Source organism: Echinops telfairi, unplaced genomic scaffold, assembly GCF_000313985.2.
Source record: "Echinops telfairi isolate 266 unplaced genomic scaffold, ASM31398v2 ScPeMD7_2291;HRSCAF=2852, whole genome shotgun sequence".
Taxonomy (NCBI): domain Eukaryota; kingdom Metazoa; phylum Chordata; class Mammalia; order Afrosoricida; family Tenrecidae; genus Echinops; species Echinops telfairi.
Window position 1 is genome coordinate 1,566,169 of NW_022106189.1, and position 9,427 is coordinate 1,575,595.

At 45.3% G+C, this 9,427-nt stretch overlaps 1 pseudogene; it reads left to right on the top strand.

Annotated features, from left to right (window-relative positions):
- The first annotated feature begins 3,797 nt into the window (after positions 1-3,797).
- On the top strand, positions 3,798-4,950 carry LOC105978823 (annotated as a pseudogene).
- Positions 4,951-9,427: the final 4,477 nt, after the last annotated feature.

A 9,427-nucleotide genomic window follows, 5' to 3' on the forward strand; every position in this document is an offset into this window, starting at 1 on the left:
TGGCGCCGCGGGAACGCCTGGCTGGCTCTCGACACGCGCACGGCCACTAGCGCACCCCTCGATCTTGCCCGGCCGGAGGACGGAGCTCCGTGCCGCGCAGGACAAACTGCCCTGCGCGTCTGTGGAGCCCTGGCCATTCGACCTTTAGCGGGCCTGCCTGTGGGAGGAGCGGGGCGCCTGCGCGAGGAGACACCCCCTCGCGTGCCAGGTCACTCTCGCGGGACGAGAGCCGCCCCAGTCGCCCAGGACCTGAGTTCACATTGCCGCGGGCGCTCAGCGTGAGAGCCGGCACGTTCAGACACGTGGCATCCCCCGGGGTAAAATGAGACGCACACCCGCCTTAGGACACTTAAGGCCGAGGCCCGGGGCTTTCTCAAACCACGGCTGGGCGCCGGAGTGTGTTTCTTTTCAAAGAGAATCACAGGCCCTGGGCCAAGCTCACGTGAACCCTGCCAATAAAGCAGATGTTGAATTGTAAATGTCTCACGAGATAGTGCCTAAAAGCAAAGGCGCCCCTGACAGAGCGGTGGTTTCATCCTAAACCTTAAAATTAATCCAAATATCATCTTCAGTACCCCACATTCACTTTTGACCGCCAAGCTGCGGAAGTGAAAACCATGGAGACAGGAAAGAAGAGAAGCCCTGAAGAATCTCCTTGGTACTCCGAAGGACAGGCAATTTAGGGGAAAGATAGATGTAGGAACATACGCATTGAAAGGATGGGGGCATAACAAAGGACAGGCGAAGGAGGAATGTACGCAAATGATAGGCAAATAGGAGCGAGCTACCTCCTTGGTCATCCCCAATTCTGGCCTGATGGATGAAAACAAAAGACCCCTTCTGACTGTCTTTATCATAAAGTATTTGATAATGTTTTTTCAGAAGTTACTGTTTAAATTGATCTCATCTGTTGCAAGAGTCACCCACGCTATAAAAAGAACAAATCTTGTATGGCTTTCCAGATTGGGTAAGACGTAGCTTTGATGTCCTCTCAGTCTGTTTCCCATGTCTTTTTTTCTCTCATGCATATGCCAAGAAAAACTGTGCCCCACCCCCCCACGATTATAATCTTGTGATTTTCTCATAGGACACACTGCACACAGCCTCTTGAGTTGTTAGGGCAGCTGAGGATCCTCTTCGGGCAGTTTAGGTCATCTGATCAGTTCCATGTCATAGGAGAATGTTTAATCCTCATCTGGATAGTTTCTTTGTAGTGGCTGGAACACTGGGCTCCTTAGTGGCCTCCAAGCACAGTATTAGCATCTTTTGTTAGGAGCCTGTTTAAATCTGAGTCCTCTCTTTAACAAGTGGCCCCTGGGTGATGCACTGGTTTGCCCTGGACTACTAGATTAAAGGTTGACTATTCAGATCCACCCAGCAGTACCTCGGAGCAAAGACCTGGTGATCTGCTTCCATAAGGATCACGTTGGAGTAGTTCAACCGTGTACCACTTGTGGTACACAGAATCCACTGACTATTGTTTGTTTGAAGTTTATTTAAATCAGTTTTAACTGATCCATTATCCTATCAGTGTTCCCTAGTGGTGACTCAGCAAACAAACAGCCCTCTAACTCACTACTTTGAATTAATTCTGACTCACAATGAGTGTGTGGATAGAGTAGAACTGTGCTTATAGGTTTTTGAGGCTGTCACTTTTTTTTAATTTATTTTTTTAATCATTTTCTCAGGGGCTCATACAACTCTTATCACAATCCATACACACATCAATTGTGTAAAGCACATTTGTACATTCATTTCCCTCATTATTCTCAAAACATTTGCTCTCCACCCAAGCCCCTGGCATCACCTCATTTTTTCCAATCCCTCCCCCCTCCCTGAGGAACCCTTGATAATTTACAAATTATTATTTTGTCATATCTTGCTCTGTCCGACGTCTCCCTTCACCCACTTTTCTATTGTCCATCCCCCAGGGAGGAGGTTATACGTAGATCCTTATAATTGGTTCCCCCTTTTCAACCTACCCTCCCTCCACCCTCCAAGTATCACCACGCACACCACTGGTCCTGAAGGGATCATCTGCCCTGGGTTCCCTGTGTTTCCAGTTCCTATCTGTACCAGTGTACATCCTCTGGTCTAGCCAGATTTGTAAGGTAGAATTGGGATCATAATAGTGGAGGGGGGGAGGAAGCATTTAGGAACTAGAGGAAAGTTGTATGTTTCATTGTTGCTACACTGCACCCTGACTGGCTGGTCTCCTCCCCGAGACCCGTCCATAAGGGAATGTCCAGTGGCTTACAAATGGGCTTTGGGTCTCCACTCAGCACTTCCCACCCCGCATTCACAATAATATGATTTTTTGTTATGATGATGCCTGATCCCTGATCCCTTCAACACCTCGTGATTGCACAAGCTGGTGTGCTTCCTCCATGTGGGCCTTGCTGCCTCTGAGCTAGATAGCCACTTGTTTACCCTCAAGCCTTCAAGACCCCAGATGCTATATCTTTTAATTGCCAGGCACCATCAGCTCTCTTCACCACATTTGCCCATGCACCCATTTGTCTTCAGCGATCATATCATGGAGGTGAGCACACGATGATATGATTTTTTGTTCTTTGATGCCTGATAACTGATCCCTTCACACCTCGTGATCAGGCAGGCTGGTGTGCTTCTTCCAATGTGGGCTTTGTTGCTTCTGAGCTAGATGGACGCTTGTTTATCTTCAAGCCTTTAAGACCCCAGATGCTATATCTTTTGATAGCCGGGCACCATCAGCTTTCTTCACCACATTTGCTTATGCACCTGCTTTGTCTTCAGCGAATGTGTCTCGGGAAGGTGAGCATCACAAGAGCATGTCACTCTTAATGGGAGCAGAAAGCCTTGAACTACTGACCTCGAGGTTAGTAGCCCAACATGTAACCTATACTCGCCACCAGGTCATCACAAGAGTGAAAATACCAAAGGTGGGGATCACTGAAGATTTCTTAAAGGTTGGTCATTATAGTGGACCAAAGAATGAAATTACTTATTCACTAGAAGAAACAAGCAAATTCTTCTATAATCTGACTCTCAATCTATAAGCAATAAAGAAAAAGATGGTCAGTTTGAGAAGAGTAGTGATTTATTCCAGGTAATGTAGCCAGCAAAACCTATCCACAGGTTTTTAGAGTGCCCTGCCCTATTCTGCAGGTCCATGGTGTCAGCATCCCTGGGACTGAGAACAAATATGTCTAGCCGACTCCCTACTAGCACTAGACCATCACCCTGTGCCACTCACCAGTCATGAGAGAATGGGTCAGGTTATAAGTTTCTTGCTTCATAGCTTAAGACACTTGGCTTCGTTCTTACATTCCAGTAATCTTCCTTTGCAATTTTTACAATACATTCCTTTAAAAACTTTTATTGCCAGAATATTGTATAGCCCCGAAGAAAGAAAAGAAAATAACAGCTTCCCAAACATGTCATGTTTCAGTGTAAGATTTAAAGCACCAGGTTTAGCTCTGCAAGCCTAAACTCATTTCTGTCATACACTATTTACTATATCAAGTTTTTCTGTTCAGAGGAAAAGGAGAGAGAGTAGGAGTTCAGCTTGGCGACATCGCAGCAGTTGCTGGAGCACTGGCTCACCGCCTGCAGGAAAGCACGGCTTGGCAAGGGATGGGACACAGTCCACTCCTGAATGATCAGTAGCATCCTGCATACTCTAAGAGTCACCACATAAGAAGCATTCCGCAAAATGGTCACAAATTCGCTTTTTCAAAATGTATGGATCCCATTTATGAAAACTACAGATAACTGAATCTCTAGAGACAGTAACTAGATGAATGGTTCCTTGGGGAATGGCCGAGGAGGTTCGGGGTCAGGGGTGGTGGTGCTAATAAGAGTGAGCACAAATATGAAGACAATGTTCTAAAACTGATTGCAGTGATGATCCTATAGCTCTTCTTGGTGTGACTGAACTGTTGAGTTGTATGATATGTGGATGATATGCCAATAAAACTTAAAAACAAACAACAAAACAACCCTACAGACAAAAACCAGATCAGTGGTTATCAGAGCGCGAGGGTGGGAGCCCTGGGTTGGCCACAAGAGGGCAAAATGGAACTTTGGGAGGTGATGCAAGTCTCGACTGGTGCGGTGGTTGCGTGATTGCATACTTTTGCCGATACTCAAGAATCGCACCAGCAAGGGTGAGTTTTATCGTATTTAAATCATATCGAAGCTCGCCCTGTGGCCCCGTAGATCTGCGTCTTGCTTCAACAGTGTTTGAAGGGAACAGATCCGGGGACTCCCTGCCTCCAACCTTGCACCACTCTCCAGTTTCCTTTCCGGGCGTCGCCTTCGGGACCATCTCCTGGGCCATCCCCTCTTAGTGGGACCAGGGAACATTTTTATTTTGTGTGTGGTGACCTCCAAAGCGCCCGATCCCTCAGAACTATTCCGCCGAAGCCGAGGCCCGCGTCCACCGTCTGGTCCACCTGCGGCTGCGGGCCCCTGGGCTGCTTTTCGACCTCGATGATGTAGCCTTGGAGGGCGCGGGGCACTCCGCCCGCGAGCTGGCGAAGGAGCAGCGCGAGGGGCGGCCGCGCCCTCTTCCAGGGTGTGCAGGAGCGGGACAGAACCCGGACGCCATGGAGGCTGCGCTGGCCCTGGAGACGACCTTCCACCAGGCCCTTCTGGACCTGCATGCCGTGGGGTCTGTTCACACTGACCCCCATCTCTGTGACTTTCTGGGGAACCACTTCCTGGACGAGGAGGTGCAAGTGCTCAAGAGATGGGCGAACCCTGACCCACCTCCGCAGGCTGCCCAGCCCCCAGGCCGGGCAGGACGAGGATCTCTCCGAGAGGCTCACCCTCCAACCCGAGCCACCTGCGAAGGACCCTCTGCCTCCCCTGCCGGCCGCAGCCCCTCTACTTGAACCTGCCCCGCCAGCCGGGGCGCCACCGCCTTGGAGCCCCTCCCCGAAGCGGGGGACCACATGGAAACAATAAAGTTTCCTTTTGTGGCGCATATATATACATATAAATAAATGTGCTTTAAATATGCATGGGTTCCAAGTTCTAGATCAGTGGTTCTCTAACCTTCCTAATGCTGCAACCCTTTAATACAGTTCATGTGGTGGTGACCCCCAACCATAAGATTATTTTCATTGCTACTTCATAACTGTAATTTTGCTATTGTTATGAATCGGCGACCCCTGCGAAAGGACCGATTGACCCTAAAAGGTGTCGTGACCCACAGGTTGAGAACCGCTGTAACCTAGACCTTTTTATTATATAACATCTCTTTTTTAAAAATATCTTAATTTTAAAGATACCTTCGACGCGGGGAAGAGATGAGCCAGTCAGGGTGCAGGGAATCAATGATGAAACATACAACTTTCCTCTAGTTCCTAAATGCTTTCTCTGCCCCGCCCCCGCCCCCCACCTACTATCATGATCCCAATTCTACGGTACAAATCCGGCTAGACCAGAATAACAGATAGGAACTGGAAACACAGGAAATCCAGGACAAATGAACCCTACAGGGCCAGTGGTGAGAGTGACGATACTGGGAGAGTGGAGGGAAAGTTGGGTAGGAAGGGGGAACCGATTACAAGGATGTACATATAACCCCCTCCCTGGGGGACAGACAACAGAAAAGTGGGTGAAGGGAGATGTCGGACAGTGTAAGACAGAACAAAATAATAATAATTTATAAATTATCAAGGGTTCATGAGGGAGTAGGGAATGGGAAGGGAGGGGAAAAATGAGGAGCTTTCAAGCGCTAAAGTAGAAAGCAAATTATTTTGAGAATGATAATGGCAACAAATGTACAAATGTGCTTGACACAATTGATGTATGTATGGATTGTGATAAGAGTTGCACGAGCCCCAATAAAATGATTTAAAAAATAAAGATACCTTCAGCCTTTAACCTTCTAATCTATAAAACTAAAGATATTTACTTTTAACCTAATTAATGCATTTTTAGAAGATTTTATCTCATAGAAATGGCAAAATGATTATTAAAAAGTTAAATCTTTTCATATCTATTGTTTATCTGGCCTACCCATCCATCCAACTTTTAGGTCTTAAATTGTATAATAACAGCAGTAAATAAAATAACATTTACTAGCCCTGTGCCAGGAGAAAGGAGCCCTGGGGACATAATGGTTACACTTAGGGTACTAACCCCAAGGTCAGCAGTTCAAAGTCACCAGTCCCTCCATGGGAGAAAGACAGGGCTTTCTACTCCTGTCAAGAGTCACAGACTTAGAAACTCACAGAGGCAGCTCTACCCTGTCCTATGGGGTCACTATAAGTCAGAATGGTTTGGCTTGGCACCAGGAGAGAGCATTACTTCAACATCCTCTGAAGTAGGCTCTCTTTTTCTGCCCATTGTATAGAGAAGGAATTGAGGTCGGCGGGATTAAAGCATTTCTCCAGCGAGTTCTGATTTGAACCCAGGTGGTTGTTTCCACAGTCCCTGCCCTTAATCTCTATGTATCCTATGCTGATAAATTTCAAAACATGCTTTTGATTCCCTGATTGAAATTCCAGGAATGTTATGCTTTGTCTTTTTTTTCAAAGGTTCTGAAATTATTTGCCATTATACTTGAGATTCCGACTGTTAAACTGGACATCCTCACAAATAATACTTTCTAGATGACAAGTGCATTCGAGGTTTTATTGTAAAAACAATGACATCAAATGAAAATAATGAAAAGCACAGCATTTGCCATCCCACCCTCTTAACAAATACCTTCATCTCTGCTGCCTCTGTCGATTCCCCCAGATGCATCATACACACATAGAAGCAGAAGACACTCAACTTCTGCTCTCTGCCAACACCATTTCAAAAGGACTCAGATCATTTTGCCATCTGGAACTCTCATGTGCTTTATTTACATCGGTCCAATCAGCTTTAAGGCTGTCAAATTCTAAAACTCACAATGATGCCCCCAGTCTCAGAGCAGTGCAATGAAAATCCTTTGTGGCAAGAGATGAGAAATAAGTCCATGGAAGAGAGGAACTTTTCCTCCAGAATCCATCATCATCGAGGAGGCAGAGCTGCAGCATCTACCGTCGGGCAGTTCTCGAAAGCAGAAGCAGCAGCATTTGAAATAGGACTTTGGTGTGCTGACCACAGCCTAAGACCTGTCACCCGGAGCCCTGTCCTATCCTGGAGTTTATGCTGCATTGGAAGATGCGTATAACCACTGTGGAAATAAGCCCACAGAGCTTGCAAATCCTGTCACATTTCTGAACAGCTCTGTATGTCACAAAGTCTGTGGAAGGTGCACGTCAGTCAGGACACTAACTTCTATTCAGATGTGAGTGAAGAAGGAAGACTCAGAATATATATATATAGATAGATAGATAGATAGATATATTTAAATTAGAGTAGTTGACAGCTGCCTTGTCCCACTAAGTTCTAAGCATTGTTATTGTAATTCAGTTTTCAATGATCATTGATAAACTTTAGTTAGGAGCAGCATTCAAGGAGATGAAGACATTAATTGCACCCTCGATCTTGCTGAAACAAAAATAACTCATGCCAGACAGGAGGCAGATAATACATTTCACGTTCTGAGGCCACGGCCATTACCAAGAGAGGCCAATTCTCCCAGCCTGCCTCCATGCTAAATGGCAGTGTTTTGCAACTCCCAGTTGCCCAGAGTCAGTCCAGGATGGCCTGATGGCTCGCTAAAATAGACACATTTCAGGATTTCTTGGATTTGGGATGTGGACTGTTCATCTAATTTAAGTAGTGTAAACTAGAAATACTTAGTTTGTATTAAGTCCACCAACTCATTCTGCATTGTTTTTAAATCACTACGGAATTTTTTTCCAGCAGACTATTTTCAGTAACTCTAAAATTCCATTTGTAGGTGCCCAACCAACTAACAAATCAAAACAAGCCCTTCTGTGTCACTGCATCCAGTTGAACGTTGTAAGATCTAGCAGGGGACTTTGGAGTCGATCAGTCAGGACCCCTCCATTTTGAAATGAAGACTGAGAGGCACAGGGTGGAGTGGGACTTCTCTGAGGTATTCCCAGAGAGGCAGCAGGCAGCGCCCCTGCCCATTGCAGTGGGTGGAGGCACTTTCCAGGGAAACGCAGACTAGGGAGTCCTACAATCACATTTCTCAGGCTGACACAAAGGCCCACACTTTGGGGCTCACACCCCTAAAAACACGTTCATTACAGCACGTTACATTCTGAAAGGGAACCAAGGCGCTACAAAACGATCACACTGAAAAGGAAAATGCAGCATTTTCGGGGGCTTCATGCAAACCTGCTCTCTTCAACCCAAACTACTCATTTGACACACATCCTTCACGCACTCACTGTAAACCTTAGTCAAATCATGCCACGCATGCTCGAATTTGAGTTCCAAACAGATTTTTCTCTTGTACCATATTTTTTTCCTTCTACAAACATTTTTCAGAATGAATCATTCTAGGTCATAACTCATCCTTAAAAAAAAAAGTGTCCGTGATAAGTGTCTTCAGCTTTCAAGTTTTGCCTTTTCAGTAATGGTGCTTGCTCCACAGAGAAACCTAGAGAGATCTTCTTTTCACCCACATTTAACTTCACAAAAGCACAGACTTGGAAAGAACAAAGTTCTGTGATTCAACTTGGATCTTTACTTTTGCAAAGGTATATATGACCTAATCATATATATCTTATATTGACCACTTTGAAACTTCTTGTTGTTTTCCTATCATTTGTCCTAATAGTCTTAGAAAATTAGTAAGTTTGATAACCCAACCAAACCCCTGCCATTGAGTTGATTCTCATAACCAGGGTTTCCAAGGCTCAGTCATTAAGGGAACAAGGCAGCGTCCCCTTTCTACTGCAGGGCAGCTGGTTGGCAGCCGATCCTTATCCTTCAGTGTCACCAAGGCTCCTTTATAACTTGGATATTAAACACCTCAATTGAATCAGGTTTCTATTAGAACTCAATCTCCTGGATTATGCATAGTACCAATAACAGATCTCCTTAAAAGCAGCCTACAAGAGGCGCAAGTTCTATTATACAATGTCAAGTAATCCTCATGCTGACATTTTCCAAATTTGAAGAGCTATTTAGATTAATAGGTCCAGAAGATAAATGTGTATTGCAAAACAGCTTTTTGCTGTTGTTGCAACATTTTATCACTTAATTTCAGGGAGAGGACACTCTGAAGTAGGTATTCACTCCCCAAGCACGTAGAAACACCTAGAGTGTATCGAGATAACGAAGAGCAAGAAAGTTGTTACCCCCATTACTCTGAATGGAGTACACATCTGATGGACTATTAGCTCTTTAGTAGGTTCCTTAGAACATTTTTCCCCCACTGAATAAAAACACCTTGTTAAGAAAGCTTAGAAAGAGCAAGATTCCTGGGAGGCAAAGGGTATTTATAGAGCTCTAGATAAAGACATGTACATATACAAATATATTATATGAGGATGGGGAAATAGATCTATGAGCCTACATT